This window comes from Sus scrofa, chromosome 8, assembly GCF_000003025.6.
Source record: "Sus scrofa isolate TJ Tabasco breed Duroc chromosome 8, Sscrofa11.1, whole genome shotgun sequence".
Taxonomy (NCBI): domain Eukaryota; kingdom Metazoa; phylum Chordata; class Mammalia; order Artiodactyla; family Suidae; genus Sus; species Sus scrofa.
Genome location: NC_010450.4, coordinates 80,236,947 through 80,254,522, shown reverse-complemented (window position 1 = coordinate 80,254,522; position 17,576 = coordinate 80,236,947). Strand labels below are relative to the sequence as shown.

Below are 17,576 nucleotides of genomic sequence, written 5' to 3'. Positions count from 1 at the left end.
TCCATCCACGTTGTTGTAAATGGCATTATTTCATTCTTTTTATGGCTGGCTAATATTCCATTGCACATACACACATTTTCTTTATCATTTCATCTGTTGATGAATGTTTAGGTTGTTTCCACATCTTGGCAATTGTAAATAACGTTACTATGAACATTGAGGTGCGTGTGTCTTTTTGAATTAGTTTTTTTTTTTTTTCAGATATATTCCCAAGTGTGGAATTGTTGGATCATATGGTAGTTCTATTTTTAGTTTTTGAGAAATCTCCATACTGTTTTCTATAGTAGCTATACCATTTTATATTTGCACCAATAATGCAGAAGAAAACCGTCATTTTTATACACGGATAAACACAGGTTTCTACCTGAAGTCATTGAGAACGGAACAAAAGTACAGTTCTTTATCTGTAGCACAACGAAACACAGATACATTTCTCTTCATCGATCAGTCACATCACCTCTCTGACATGTACCATAAAGTTTCCACTGTGTGTCAAGGTACAATTGGAACACGGGGTTGGGAGGGTTGGTGGTGGGGGCGGAGAGAAGGGCCTAGGGATGGGCAACATGGGAGTGATGTCAGGGCTGAATCTGAGCTGTCCTCTCTGCAGGCTCAGCAACCCAATCATGATAACAGCAATATCATCAGAAAGGTTTTACCCAGTGTAGACAAAACAGAATCTTGTGCTAGAAGGTTTAATTCATTATGTTTAACCTTATCAAAAATTCAGGACTAAAACAAAGTCTAGCTTGTTTTCTGCTAGGAGGGAAAATTCTAGCAGGGGGACTTTCTTAACCAAACGATGTAAGAAGTCCTGGAAAAGAACTTTCACCCAGCCATGGATTAATTTAACCAGATGCTAAAACAGCTCTTTGAGGTGGTCACCTTGGAATGAGGTGTTGGCTCTAAATGTTTAAGGAAAAGACACTGGGCACTCAGGACAGAAGGAACCAACTTGAAAAGAATCTAGACATGAAACATATTTCTCTAATAATTAGTGATGTTGAGCATCTTTTCATATGCTTTTTGGCCATCTGTCTTTCTTTGGAGAAATTTCTGTTTAGATCTGATCATTTTTAATTGGGTTATTTGGGTTTTTTTGATATAAAGCTATATGAGATGTTTGAAATTTTGGAGATTAATCCCTTGTCATCTCTTTGTTTGCAAAGCTTTTTTTCTCATTTCTGTTGTTTTGTTAATGGTTTCCTTTGTTCTGCAAAAGCTGGAATGTAAGCTGGTGCAACCACTATGGGGAACAGTATGGAGGTTTCCTAAAAAAACTACGTATAGAATGGCCATTTGATCCAGCCACCCCCTCCTGGACATATATCTAGAGAAAACCATAATTTGAAAAGATACCTGCACCCTAATGTTCACTGCAGCACTGTTTACAATTGCCAAGACATGGAAACAACCTAAATGTCCATCAACAGAAGATTGGATAAAGAAGATGTGGTACATATACACAATGGAGTATTACTCTGCCATAAAAAGAATGAAATAATGCCATTTGCAGCAACATGGATAGACCTAGAGATGATAAATAAGTCAGATAAATAAGCAAAATAAGTCAGACAGAGAAAGGCAAATATATGATAAAACAAACATGGAATCTAATAGAAATGATACAATATAACATACAATACAGAAACAGACTAAAAAATTTTAAAACCAAACTTATGTTTAGTGAAGGAGAAATGTTGGGGGGGGGGATAAATTAGGAGTTTGAGATTAACATACGCACGCCAATATATATAAGGTAGATGGGTAATGAGGATCTACCGTGCAGCCTGGGGAAATTTACCCAATACTGTGTAAAAACCTGTACTGGAAAAGAATCTGAAAAGGAATGGATGTATGTTTATACATAACTGATTTACTTTGCACTACATCTGAAATTAATATAACTTTGTAAGTCAACTATACTTCAATAAAATAAAAAAAATAACTTAGGCATGATACAGCACCACACATTCAGGGATGACTCAAGCCTCAGGATTTACCAGGACCGGGTACATTTCTCTTTCTCTCTGAAAAACGAAAACAAAAAAACAAAAAACGAAACCCACTGACATGATGCTTATTTTTTTACGGAGTCCTTTCTATCAGCTATTTGACTAGGTGTTTTCTTTGTAAGAGGCCCCATTAGACATTCTAGTTTATAGGATTGTTGGTGGGTATAACTTTCATTTTTTATTCTAGAAAATCTCAATTAAGGTTTTTATAAATTGGGTGGTCTGATTAAAAAAGCGATTGCATCTTTTTTTTCCATTTTTTTATTACTCAAATGAATTTATCATATCTGTAGTTGCATAATGATCATAACAATCTGATTTCACAGGATTTCCATCCCCAGCCCAGGCACATCCCCCCACCCCCCAAACTGTCTCCTCCAGAGACCACAAGTTTTTCAATGACTGTGAGTCAGCATCTGTTCTGCAAAGAAGTTCAGTCTGTCCTTTTTTTCAGATTCCATATGTCAGTGAAAGCATTTGATGCTGGTGTCTCATTGTATGGCTGACTTCACTTAGCATGATAGTTTCTAGGTCCATCCATGTTGCAAAAAATGCTGGTATTTCATTCTTTTTAATGGCTGAGTAATATTCCATTGTGCATATATATACCACATCTTCTGGATCCACTCCTCTGTCGATGGACATTTAGGTTGTTTCCATGTCTTGGCTATCATAAATAGTGCTGCAATGAACATCAGAGTTCATGTGTCTTTGCAAGTCGTGTTTTTCTCTGGATAGATGCCCAGGAGTGGGATTTCTGGATCAAATGGTAGTTCTATGTTTAGTTTGATTGTATCTTATATTTAAAAAATCAATAGGAGACAAAAATAAACAAAGTTTGAGGTATCTATTTTATCTGCATACAGCTAATTTATTTTCATTTTGTAATTTGCACAAACTCAAAGGATGGTAAATTTTGGGCCTTAACTCTCTCATTTTTATTTTTATTTTTTTTGTCTTTTTGCTATTTCTTGGGCCACTCCTGCGGCATATGGAGGTTCCCAGGCTAGGGGTCGAATTGGAGCTGTAGCTGCCAGCCTACGCCAGAGCCACAGCAACGTGGGATCCGAGCCGCATCTGCAACTTACACCACAGCTCACAGCAACACCGGATCGTTAACCCACTGAGCAAGGGCAGGGACCGAACCCGCAACCTCATGGTTCGTTAACCACTGCGCCACGACGGGAACTCCTCATTTTTATTTTTATTTTTATTTTATTTCTTGTCTTTTTATGGCTACACCCACGGCATATGGAGGTTCCCAGGCTAGGGGTCAAATCAGAGCTGTAGCCACTGGCCTACACCACAGCCACAGCAACACAGGATCCGAGCTGCCTCTGAGACCTATACCACAGCTCATGGCAACACCAGATCCTTAACCCACTGAGTGAGGTCAGGGATCGAACCTGTGTCCTCATGGATACTAGTTGGGTTCATAAACCACTGAGCCATGGCGATGGGAACTCCAACTCTCTCATTTTTAAGAGAGCAAGTAAAATCAGATGATTTTTTGCCTTCAGAGGAAGAAAAGAAATCTTTGCCATGATTATATCTAGGAATTACTGGTTTTCTTTTTTAAATCCCACAGAGATAGCAGCATTCAGTTTTAAACTGTTTAGTAATATTAGGACACCCTAAAGAATGAATTGCATTTGAGAAAGAATGTCATCCGTGACTCCTAATTAAAAAAAAGAATTTCATTATTGTCTATGAGAGAAAAGTCCACCTCCTTTTTAACATTCCACATGAACAAAACAAGGCTGAACATTTTTTAGTGTCAAGCCTGTTTTTATGTGAAGCTATAATGTGCCAAAAAAAATTATGGTGGAAGACTGGGAAGTGATGCGGACTTTGCTTTCTTCTTCATGAAAAGGGAGCACGTCTACCTGTCCTAGACTGAAGCAACATTGTGCAATCACACTTAATTTGCAAAATCTGGCTTTTTCTTGAAAGAGCTAGTTTTAGGGCACAGGTCCCTTTAAGGGGTTGCAGCTTCAGTTAACAGCATGGGTGTGGTTTTGCCCACAGGATGCTAAGGTTTTGAATCTTTCTTCTTTGTTCCTCAGTGTCTTTCTTATTCCTGGAAGGCTGCCTGGAAAGAAGGGCATTGTAGGAACCACAGCAGCCTGTCCTTCCACAGTTCTGTTTCATGAAGAGGGTCAAGGTCAGTTCCTGGCCAGAAAATGCAGACGCTGCCCTCCAAACCAACAGGAAGTACCAGCTTTACAATTGGTCCAGGAAACTCTAATCTCAATATTTCAAAGATGTACACGCCTGATAGCCTTTTAAACATCAACTAGGTCAATGAGTGTATTCGGTGGTAACTACTTTGCATAGTTCTACAATGCAATGCACTTTGAAAGTTACTGAATCAATGGAAAGAAAAGATTAGCATCATTTTAGTAGAATTTCATATAGTACCTCAGAAGTCAAAACTCTCGTTGAGCAGCAGTGGAAGGTGAACCTGGCACATATGTCCTGGTTGACTCAATAAAGTCTTAAAAGTGCAGTAAGACTATTAGTTTAAACAAATTTGCATGTAACAGGTCCAGTAACTGGGGAATGCTCAAACGATCCGTGTTTAGTTGTTTTGCTTTTGGCTCTGTCTGTTGTCTCTGCAGTTTATTTGCAACTGTATGTGCTGAAGAATGTATAAATCATGTTATGTCTTTTCCCGGGGAAACCAAGTCATTTTCAGAGTCACAACACAACTCCGATGATATTGATCCAATAGTTTCAAGCCACAAAGCACTTTCGCTGTTATACTTAGCCACGTGGTTCATTTGTGGCAGAGATTCCCAAACACGTTTGGTCCTGACAAACCCCAAATTGCCTAATTTGCACAGCAGGCTGGAGTAAAGGGCAAGAATGCTCAAGGTGGTAGGGTCAGGATGCTGGCTTCCCCACCCTTCCTACCACAAGCCCTTAAGCAGAGAGCCTTCAAGTCTTGTACCTTTACAATCCACTCCTAGGAACCTCAGTTGATCTATTTAGAATCACTTGATTAGCCCATCTGCACAGTCCAAATACCCATCACCTAAGTCAATCATCACATTTTAGAGCTGAATGGGACCTACCAACACCTTTGGAGGGACCATTCAATTCAGTTCACTGATAAGACAACCTAGGAAGAAAGTAGCAACACGACAGAGTGGGGAAAGGAAGAATTTTGGAAACAGAACTAGGTCTGAATCTTGAGGGTTTCTGTTTAGTAACTTCTGCTACTAAGCTATTTGGAGTCTCATCTGCAAAATAGGGATAGTTATACTTACCTTGTTATAATATTTTAAGATGAGAAATAACATCTGTGGATTACATACCTAGCACGGTGTGTGGCTCATAATTAATTGCTAATTTGCTAAATGACTTGCCCAGTTTAGAGACAAGACAGAGAGCCTGAATGAAAATTCTACATCTATCTCCCAGATCAGTGCATCATTCATACATTGCGATGTCAGATATTTTAAAATATTTTGACTCCTTATGCTAAGGATGAATGTTTGTGTGTCTCTCCCCTGACCCCCAAATTCATATGCTGAAATCTTAACTCCAAAAGTAATGGTTTTAGGGGGCGGGGCCTTTCAGAGGTAATTGGGTTTAGGTGAAGTCATGAGGGTGGAACCCCTGTGATGAAATTAGTGTCCTTTTAAGAAGATGAAGAGACCAGAATTCTCTACATCATGTGAGGTTGTAGCAAGAAGGCAGCCATGGCAAACCAGGAAGAAAGCCCTCACCAGATACAGATCTGCAGGCGCCTTTACCCTGCACCTCTCAGCTTCCAGAACAGTGAGAAATAAATGTTTGATGTTTGAGTCACCGAGTCAGTGCTGTTTTGTTATAGCAGCCCGAGCTAAGACACTTCCACACACTTGAGTTTCTTACTGTTGTTGTTGCTTACCCATTTCGTGGTTATCAACTCCCATTTTATTGTGGCAAGTAAACCTGAGAGAAAAGAGATGTTTTGGTAAGCATCCTAAAAGCAACCAATATTTAGAGAGCACTTATAATTTTCAGAGTGTTTTCACAGACTCAGAGCCTCTGAATAACCTCAAGGAATTGAAACCATAAACGTTTTCACCACCCTCTATATACAGATGAGGCAGCTTCAGTCAAAGAAGCTAAGGATGGACGAGACCTATCATCTCTGTGTGGTGGGACTCAAATAGAATCTGTTCCAAATCCTGTGTTTTCACTGCTCTGTTTCACCACTAGATTTTGCAGTTGACACTAGAAGAAGGTATCAGTGGTTCAGACCCCTAACTATACCCAGTGGATCAGGACATGAGTGACTAGAGAAGCAGGATACAAACTGTTAATATCTGGACTGGATGGGCAATGGGCTCCTACTGTATAGCACAGGGAACTGTATGTGATTGGGTCACTTTGCTGTACAACGAAAATTGAGGAAACATTGTAAATCAACTATACTCTAATTTAAAAAAGGAAGAAAATTAATTAATAGGGAAAAAAAAGACATTCAATGATGCGGAGAAGCCAGTTATGATGGAGGCGGGATGAAAGCGTACGTGGGAGGAAACTGTAGGGCTGGGAGCTAAAAAGGGCATGAGCTGAAGGCTTCTCCAGATGTTTCCAAGCCGTCCGGGATAATTTTGATTTGCTAAAAAGAATATTGTGATTTGAGGCCTCTGTGAAGTGGCAACATGCCACTCACAGTGTTATACCACGTCTTAGGCAAAGACTAAGTTTTTCCAGTGTTTCGATAACATCAGAGAGTATTTTACCAAGTATTACTGAGCTAAAAAGTGGAAGTGATGGATCAAAAAAACAAAAAAATCAAGTCCAACCAATATTTGTGGTATTTGTGATGATCTAAACTGATGTTAAAATCAGCAGGAGAACGGATTAATCATGTAAGACTTCTAAGTTGACCTTGTTTCAAAGACAGAGGTGCTAGAAAAATATAAGTGGCTAAGATTGATATCAGAAAAGATTACAGGAACTAATCCATGCATCTTTAGTTTTGTGGGATCTAAGAAAACAGGCCGAATTGACTGAAATAGATGTACAATAAAAAATAGAGCAAATTCTAAATTCCAGTGAAATCTGCCTTCAAATCCTTTAGCAGGAATTAATACAGATTTCCCCCCATCAAAGAGCACTGTTTTTTGACTCTTTAACAAATCACTTGTTTTTAGATTAATTTTTCTCGCTTATGAAAGCTTGTACTAGCCTTTGGCCTAGCATTTAATTTTAAACTTAATAAAATAATCCAGGTACTAAATGATAAAAAGTAATTTCAATTTATTGGACATATAATGTGTATCAGATATTCTGTTGGATTCTGTGCACACACACACACACACACACAAACACATTGTCTGTAGTCTACACTACAGCCTGGAAAAATGAGTAGTGTGAGTCTCATTTTATAAGAGGGCGAACTGAGGCTCAGTTCATCAGGTGATTGGCTTAGATTAGAGTCCAGCCTTGTCTACTTGTAAGTCTCATGTTCGCTTACCACACACGTTCCGAAGGGGTGTACAGATGTTTTATATTCAGGACAGTTGAAATACACAGTACAACCTACTCATTTATTCTACAAATACTCACTGAAATTTTATTTTGTTGCAGATACTGTGATAAGAGCTGAATCTACATTGAGGAACACAACCCCCAGGGGGCTCCTACCCCTTGGAGTTTTTCCATCTTGTGGAGGAGTTTGGTGCTAACTCGTGGTAAGAGAAAAACACCAGTGGTTGCTCCTGATAGGTGCTATTTCAAGTCTCCAAATGTCCACTTTAAGAAAAGCAAAAAATAATCATGATGAAAAATAAGAATATCATGCACCCTTTTTGTCTTTAGAGATTGCAAAGAAATTTCTTATAGGGATATTCTTTCAACTCTTTCTTCAAAAGATAGAGAAGCCGTTCCTCCCTGGGTAAACGTATACCCTACGTCTCCTTCTGAAGACATGCCATGGGTAGTCTCCCTCACGCTAGGCCTCTGGCTGCAACTGGAATTTAAAAATAATTTAGAATATTTCCTTTTTTTGCAAAGAAGCCACTTTAAAAATACTGATGGCATGAGAGGCACAGGGATGCCATTTCTAGGAAATGACTTTTTTTCTGGCTTAACATTTTTAACATTGTTGTTAGCTAGAGGGGAATTAAACAGCTCTGTGTATGTATTTACTTTGGGAAATGTGAGCTAATTCAGAGTAAGATTTATGTCTCTAATTAATAATTAAAATTTATGATCCTCCCAATCTGTTTTCTTTCATTTCAAAATATAATTTAGCAGACTCTACTGTTCATTGTCCTACGTTCGGATTAATGAGGTTTGTGGTCTCTAATCTATCTTTGATCTCATTTTCCTGACAACCTCTCTGCCTTACTCAGACTGAATTTGGTCGCATCTTGAACCTAATAGTTATTATTCCTAACCGCAACCTGGCTGGGCTGCACCTGTTTCTATTTTAAAAGAAAGTCAAAGTGAAAGATGGTCATATTCAAATTCCACTCTTCCTGAGAATGAAGATCTTGCAGTCAAGTGGAGAACTTGACTGTGGAACTTTCAGTTTCCTTTAAATGGGGGGTAGTGTAACTAGACTTGCTCAGATGTGCCCGAGAAAGAGTGTCAAAAGGAAAAGATCAAAATAAAGGCACTAAGGAAGCCAGGAAGAGTTGCCTATTGTTCTTGACTCTCCCATCCTTTCTCTAAAATAAAATGCTTGACTGACAAGGATTCAAGTGCTTGCCTTTCTTGACAAAGGCTAACTCAATGTTTTGACATAATTATGGGAAAAGTGCCTTACTAAAGTGCCAAATAAAATAACAAGTTATAAGCCTCAATCGATGTTACATTGACCAATACAATTCAATATTTCTGAAGAGTTTGCAGCTAGTGCAAATTATTCCTAAGAGATTTAGAAATTGAAATCACCTGAGCCAAATCCTGCCTTCCCATCTCTTGATGTTTTCAGGTCTTGATGCCAGCTATTGTGTCAGCACTTCCATTACGTGCTCAACTCATACTCAGATTCTTATTCTCCTATTTACCCAGCTCTACTTAGAGCGTGAGGCCCGCAAGAGTGGAAGGAAGCCTCACACTCAGGTTAGGCCAAAGGGAAAGGTCATTTAAATAAAACTTTCAATAGCCCAAGTTCCTGACTTGTGGGTTGGAGGTTATTATGCCAACTTTCTCCAAGTCTAAGAAGTGACTTCAGAGTGAAGAGACCATTGTCATTATATTAAAATAGATGATTCACACTGTGTGTATTTCCAGGATGGTGTGTTAGTTCCTCCTGCATTTCTTCCCACGTAGGCAGAGCAAGAGTCCTCCTTTTAAGTCTCCCTGACTTCAAAGGAAATGTTATATTCCTGTCTCCTCCTAGTGTCAGGACAGGGGTGGAATTAGAGAATTTAGGCAGGCAAGGTCTCTCCTCTCTAGAAAAAAAATGTAATATATGTGTGTGTGTGTATATATATATGTATGTATGTATACACACACATATATGTGCATATTACATGTATAGAAACGTACCCTAGATCTCTATAAGTAGATTGGTATATAATGCTTATCTACATATTGTACATGGAAACATAAAAGAAACTTACATAGACATAATTACTCAGAAACATGTATTTTCATACATATAAATTTTGGAAAAATACAGTAGCAACTGTCCAATTTTCATCATAGAGAAAAGAATGCTGAACTCTGCGTTAGTTAACCTGAACATCTCCTAAACATGGGATGTTGAGAAGCACATGAAATCTCTAAATCCAGATTAGTTCCCTCACTGGTACACTAACTCCTGTTCTACTTACCAAGTTTTTGTGAGCACAAAAGAAAACAACACATGTCAAAGTGCTTGAAGCCCTGTGATGACCTATGCAGTGGTAAGGTATTGAGTATGACACCTGCTTTTACTTGCCTGCACTGGTCCCCATCTTAGCTTCTGTGCCTCTTAGGACATAAGAGGAGAGTGCAAAATTTACATTGGAAGCCAAAAGAAAATGTGACTTGATCTAGAAAAATATTTGTTTTGTCTGTAACATTTCCAGCTAAAGGAGCAAAAAACAAACAAATGAAAAAACAACAAAAAAAATTTGTGTGAATATGTATGGAAGAATGTTAGCAAATCAAGTAGACAGAAAAGGTTAGCATGTCCTAGTCAAGGAAGGAATTACACATTTCGGGGTGAAAAGTGCAAGTCCAGGGAGATGCCTATTCATGAGTGTCAGTTCAGCTGTGGGTTTAACCTCAGCAGCCCAGCCAAAGGGTATCAGCTCTGCTGTCACTCATCGCCTGCTTGTCTCACCGAGAAAGCCATGGAGACTCGAGGTACCCATAGCAAACTGTGTGGATCTCTTCTTATCAATATATCAGCAAGCTGAGATGACCTCAGTTAAAGTAAACACTGAGGCAGAGTAATTGATCTGAACTGATCTGAGTTCACTCCCTAAATATCAGGAATAGTACCTATTTTCATGCCTTGGTTAGTGCCTGCCACACTGGCTTCACTAGTAAACGTCCACGGCTGTGTCCCCTGGAATAACCATCACGCTTTTGGAGTGTTCAGCTTTGCTTGGAATCATCACCTTAGCCTGCTTTCTTTCCTTCTTTGGCTAAAGACACCCAACAGTGTTTGTTGGCATGTCTACCTTTTTTTTTTTTTTTTTTTTTGTCTTTTTAGGGCCACACCATGGCATATGGAGGGTCCCAGGCTAGGGGTCCAATCGGAGCTGTAGCCGTCGGCCTATACCACAGTCACGGCAATGCCAGATCCCAGTCACATCTGCAACCTACACCACAGCCCATGGCAATGCTAGATCCTTAACCCACTGAGCGAGGCCAGGGATTGAACCCACATCCTCATGGACACTAGTCAGATTCATTTCCTCTGAGCCACGACAGTAACTCCCATGTCTACAATTTGAGAATCAGTCTGTACAAGTGTGCACAGCCTGCAGGCTACACTCTCATTCATAATGTTAGCCGGTTACACCCAGACACCACCCACAAAGGCAAGTCCCATGCTCTTCTTCAAGGTCCAGTTCAGAACAGCCAAGAGCCACGGGCCTTCTTACTTTCTCCTGTGCTGGTTGGTGCTATATTTACATGCTGGTCTGTTTCCTGAAATTCTGCCCAACCTCTGGAGGTTGTGTTTTCTCAATGATGATTTCTGGGTTTTACACTGTGTATATGTTTAGGGCTTGGAGCTGAGAAGAATTATTGGTATTTTTATAGTTTTGTACTACTTCAAAATCCAATTGCATATTAATATTACTCAGGTCCTATATATCTGAGTTTGTTTCATTCTCTTGTTTGAAAGAAGGGAATTAAAACATTTCCACAATAGATAAGTGTACAGAGACCACCAGAATAAATTTGTGACATTTCCCTCCCAAACTAGTACCAAGAGGTCGCTTATTAAGTTTAACTGAGATTGAATGGAGTCATTTTAAAATTAGCAGAACAGCAGTAAGTAATAAAATTATGTTAGCTTATTGGCACATGTTCTGGTAGCCATATAGTCAAGCCTACCTTTCACTTGCTGAAATGGCAAATGGTGACTATATCGATGATATATTAATCATGTTTATGTTTCCTAGAACCACAAATTCAGGTCCAAGTATGCTTGGTTAAGTCTTACATCTTTGGGAGAAAAAATTAATATTTTCCAAAATACCCAGGTCAGAAATTTTGCGTAACATTTACAAAATGAATCTGTATTTCATCTGTGATAGGAATGTAGTGGGAATTTTCAGAAAGGTTACATTCTATTTTAATGTTCATGGGTAGAATTTCTGGAATGCCAGTACAGATCTTAAGAAGTATTTCTTACAATCATGTTTAACATGTATGCGTTTAGAAGAATTTTGCTTCGTGGTACTATCAGATAATAAGAGAAAATATATTCATAGCTGTGAAAGAAAAACCTTGATATAATATTTGTATTCTTGAAAATGTGCATATTTTCACAAAATGCAAAATTTTTAGAAATGCAGTATTTTCCATTGACTTAATAGCAATTTCAGAAATATGCTTTCATACAGACTTATCTTTTGAACAACATACAAATCATTTTTCAGAATGGGATAAATCTCTTTTCTCCTTTGTACATTTCCTTAAATCTGCAATGGATATGAATTGCTTTTGTCATGGGAAAATATATTTAGTTATTGTATAAATTTGATAACATTTCAAGAAATATATAATATGAGATTAGCTACTTAAACTGTGCATCTCATACAATGAATTAATATCCAGCCATTAAGACTTGCAAGAGAGTATTTATGATATGACAAAATATAAGTACTATATTATATGATAAAGGTCTATTGCAAAATGGAAAAAAAATAAATTTTGAGGGAAAATGAAGTGTTATATGTGGATAGAGAAAAATGCACATGAAATATTCACTGTTGCCTCTGAGTGGTAGGAAATGGGATGCTTTTGTTCTTTTGGGAAGTTTTCTACATCTTACAAGTCTCTGAGCATTGTATATTCTTTTATAAGTAGGAAATATATATATATGCTTTAAAATTAATATGTATTGCTTCTATAGATCTTTTCAATTCTATGTTTAACAGGCATGGCAGAGGGGAGAAATGAGATCTATGTATAGGGATCAGAACAAGCAAATGCACAGAAGTGTAAAACAGGACATTTCACTTGGTGAATGGCAGGTAGATCTACAGAGCTGAAGAGATAGGGCCAGAGCATTTAAGAGCTCTACACCAAGCTAAGAAATTTAGACTCTACACAGGATGACCATAAATACCGGTTTAACCTGAGAGCCTCATTTTAGTCCTATTGTAGCAGCGTAATTATTAATAGCATCCTCCTCTGTTATCAGCATTGTTTGGGTTTAGTTGATAAATTATGTGATCCTCTTATATAGCTACTGGGAAAGCACTGAAGGGTTATTTCCAGAAGATTGACACAACCAAATGTTATCTTGGAAAGAGACCTTTGGTTGCACTGGCAAAAATGAATTTGTGGGTGTTATGCAGGAGTGGGCAGGGAGACGAACTGGGATTCTATTGCAAAGTTAATTCAAATTAAGTATTAAGGTTAGTGTGGAGGGTATGGGAGAGAAAATACATATGGAAGAGTTGTTTAGACATTCATATAAGAGGTATTTTAAGTAGAGATTTTAAAATGTCATTTGTAGGATGTTCTAGAGCAGCACTGTCCAATAGAATTTTCTGCATTGATGAAAATGTTCTATGCTTATGCTGTCCAATATGGTAGCTGCTAGCCACATGTGGGTAGTAAGAACTTGAAAGTGAATTTTAAATTGTATCAACACTTAACTATTTTAAATGTGAATTTGAATAGCTCCATGTCTCAGAGCTTATGTACTGGGCAAAATACCTCTAGATTTTCATGTGTAAGGTACGAGAGAAAGATCTGGCCTGCAGTTGGAGCTTTGTTAGGGATCTGTTAGGTGCAGGTTGAGTCTGTGTATTCAGATGGCAAAGCTTATATATTGAGAAAAAAAGATACCACCTTTAAGGGGTTGGCAATGAAGAGAGCCTGCAAAGAGTCTGGGGAGGCTCAGGAGAGTGTGTGGGTTTGGTTGTCAAAGAAATTGAGAGTGTCAAGAAGGAAAGGATTAACAGTATTCAGAGTTCTTATGCTGTAGGGTATTCAAGTTAAATGGAGACATTTTGGAAGAACTGAAGTTAGGAGATAATAGAGGTAGGGAGACCTTTGGAGGTTTATTGGAGTCTAGGTCTCATAGAATTGATCAGCATCTGAAATAGGATAATGCTGTTGAAACTCCACCCTCAAAGGCAGTGCATAGGGAGAGAGTTCAGAAATAAAAGCACTAGGATTTGACACCTACCTAATTCAATGTGCTAGGAGTCTAGGGGGTGAGATTCAGAAATGACTAAGAGGAGCAGTTCCCGTTGTGGCGCAGTGGTTAACGAATCTGACTAGGAACCATGAGGTTGCAGGTTTGATCCCTGGCCTCGCTCAGTGGGTTAAGGATCTGGCGTTGCCGTGAGCTGTGGTGTAGGTCGCAGACGCGGCTTGGATCCTGTGTTGCTGTGGTGTAGGCTGGTGGCTACAGCTCCGATTGGACTCCTAGCCTGGGAACTTCCATATGCCTCGGGAGCGGCCCTGGAAAAGGCAAAAAGACAGGGGAAAAAAAAAAAAAGAAAGAAATGACTAAGAGGAGACACTGTTAGTAAAAAGGCAAAGTTTTGCTCTTCCTCTGAGACAGAAACTATAGTATCTATAAAGTTTGAAACATGAAAACTCAGCCTCATTCCACTCCCTATCATGCCATGTTCCAATCCTTAAGGGATTTCTCCATGAGTTTACTTTCATAAGTATTGTTAGCTAGTGCCAGCCAGGAAGGAAACCTGTTTCATGAGTGCAAGGAACTGCTTTGGCTTCTTCTTCTTTTTTTTTTTTTTTCTTTAATGATATCAGACAAGAACCTGGAAGTTTGTTTATCATTTCAGTAGGGTAATGCAGCAAAGGTCTGCAGATGAAAGAAAGGTGGAACTCAAGAAAAGAAGATAGAACCAAACACCCTGTCCCCAAATAAAAAAGAAGAACTATTGAAGAAAAACTCAAAAGCTTATTTTAAGAATATTAGGACTGGAAAGATGCAAATAGTCCTGTGTTTATCTGTAAACTGCTTTTAGGAGAGCAACTGAACTGGTGGTCTATCCAGTAGGCTTAGGTTCTATGTTGGTTCCATTGTTAATTAACTCTATGACCTTGGCATGTATGTCGTTTAACTCTTCTGGGTAACAGTTACTTATTAAACTAGATTAAGTGTTAAGCTTATGTTGTTCAACTTTAAAATTCTATTAGTGTAAAGGCCAAGTTAAAATTATATCTAATGTGCTAGAATAAATCTGGATGCATAAAACCATACTAAATTTTGTTGACCTGTGTCACAAAATTTCACTCACTACTTCAATGGATACATTTCAAATGACTTTTCACGGCTGTGTTGGCCATCCTTAGAGAAGATCATTGATAAAACAGATAGTACAGAGATAAGGTGAGTTTTGCAAAATTGAGAAATCATAAAATGTGTAAGGAGTTATTTTCAAATGAGAAAAAAAAAAATGACTAATAAGGTTGTATCTAAGCCGAAACCCTGTATGACAAATTTAAATTCAAAGAAACTGTCGAAAACTTCTTAATGGGACCGAGAGGGCTGGACTGAAAGTGTGGTGGGTTAAAGAAGGCAATACTTTTCATCTTTGGCTTCAATTCTTATATGAAAGAAAGAAAGAGAGAGGGGGAAGGGAGGAAAGGAAAGGAGAACATAAAGGTAAAAATGAGAAAATGAAATTCATTGTCTATTGTTGCCAGAGAAGTTTGGATTGGTAGCACATAACTAGAGTTTCAGCCCTTAATCTTCCAGTAACTGTGTGGCCTTGAGCAAGTAATTACACATCTCTGGACCCCCATTTCTTCATCAGTAAAATGAGGGGTTTGGGCCAGAACCTTTGAAAAGTCCCTTCCAACTGTCACAACATTGACCTTGTAACTCACGTGGCCTGGGACTGTTGGTTTGTGTTGTTCAGAAAAGAGCAAAGTATAGTATTAGGAAAAAAGTCGTCTACTTATTACTTCATTTTAATGCTTATATTCAGCTGCAGGAAACTGTTTTCAGTTGACTGAAGCAGAAAGGAAAAAAAAAAGAAGTCTTACTGGTTAGTCATCGCCCTTATTCCAACTGAAGTGGAGGGGAGTGCCTAGAATCACTGTATCTGCCCAGGGGCGAGGCCTTGAGGATTTATTTACCTCTTCCATTCTCTCTGCCAGCCCCTCCCCATCTCATCTCTTCTGCAAAAGGCAAGGAAAAGTCTCCATTCTAGAGAAGGAATATGGAGGAGAGCTCAAAAATACTTGCAACCCTGGACCTGTTGAATTCATGTATTTTCTGCAATTAAAAAGTATGTAACATTTATACATGTAATCATGTATAAATGATTAGTGCCTCTTTGCACCCATATTGTTTGCTTAAGCCTTGGAAACACTGAGGTTACTTTGCAATAACATGAGAAATATCTTCAAAATCTTTCTTTTTGGAGCAGGGTTGGTCGATAACTTCACTATCAGAAGCTTTAGGCTTATCCAAGTGCTATCGGAGTTGGTGGAATTAGGACTGGCTGATGTGTTTGAGATTTCCAGATATCCCTCAAGTTGCACTGTCCTTTAAAACAGAGTGAGGGTAACAGGAGTTCACGCTGCTTAGTTTCCCAGGGTGCACATTACTTCCTTGTGTCATGTAAACACGGCTAAAATGATAGCATGTGATGACTCTTCTCAGAGTTGTTGCATTTTTTTCTTTTATTACAGAGATGGCTAAAACCCTTTAAGTGATACAAGGAGCCAGAAGAAAAGCAGTGCTTTCTTTTAATATTAAATCTTGTGGGACCTTAAATAGCAGGTTTAAGGAAAAAGAGGTTGTTGTTTGTGTTTAATGTTCTTGACCTTTGGGTGTGAGACCTAGTTCCTTGTAACTGCCTTTTATCCTTCTTGCGTCTTGATTGGTGAGGCTGCAGTATAGAACTTTGCCTTTCTTGGCACAGAAACATTTTCAAAACCTCTTGACTACCTGGCACCGTGGCCATTCAGTATGGGCGCTTCTTTAAAATCAGTGAAACAATCTATCATCCACATTTTCTGACTACTTCCTTCCTTACTGAAGTTTATTCCTTTACTAAAATGATGTCCTTAAATGTCACTTAAAAACAAATGATCTTTTGATGGACATTTGGGTTGTTTCCACGTCTTGGCTATTGTGAATAGTGCGTCAATGAACATGTGGGCGCATGCGTCTTTTTTAAGGAAAGTTTTGTCCAGATATATGCCCAAGAATAGGATTGCTGGGTCATATGGTAGTTCTATGTATAGTTTTCTGGAATCTAATATATGGCACAAATGAAACTTTCCACAGAAAAGAAAATCATGGACTTGGAGAATAGACTTGTGGTTGCCAAGGGGGAGGGGGAGGGAGCGGGATGGATGGGGAGCTTGGGGTTAATAGACGCAGACTATTGCCTTTGGAATGGATAAGCAATGAGATCCTGCTGTGTAGCACTGGGAACTATGTCTAGTCACTTATGATGGGGCATGATAATGTGTGAAAATAGAATGTATACATGTATGTGTAACTGGGTCACCATGATGTACAGTAGAAAAGAAATAATAATGTATGAGGGAAATTAAAAAAATTTTTTTTTAAAAAGTGATTTTAATCAGTCTTCATTCTCCAAGACCACTATCTCAACTGGGCTTGGCTGACCAACTCTTTCCTCTTGAAATGTTCCTTCTTTGACATGTCCAACATCATCACTCTGGCTCTTCCTAATTCATTTTTTTGTTGTCAGTTTCTTTCCACTTTCCTTCCTCTTCATACTTGGCACTTTGCTATCTCCCTGTTTTTCCAGAACGTCAGCTCTTTTCTATGGCTTCATCTTCCATTTCTAGGCTGATACCTTAAAATTTAAATCTGTCGCTCTGATTTGTTCTCAGAGTTGCCCTCTTGAGTCTCCAGTTGCTTCTTGTATGTTTATAACTTATGTAATTAGTCCTAGGTGAGGTGGAAGT

General features: G+C 38.6%; 1 long non-coding RNA gene across 1 annotated transcript in view; it reads left to right on the top strand.

The window, feature by feature from the left end:
• The window catches only part of LOC110261980, a 57,978-nt gene extending 49,737 nt beyond the window's left edge, over positions 1 to 8,241 (top strand). The window contains exon 3 of the long non-coding RNA XR_002346407.1: positions 7,608 to 8,241. This is a non-coding gene — a long non-coding RNA (uncharacterized LOC110261980). The remainder of the gene's footprint in view (positions 1 to 7,607) is intronic.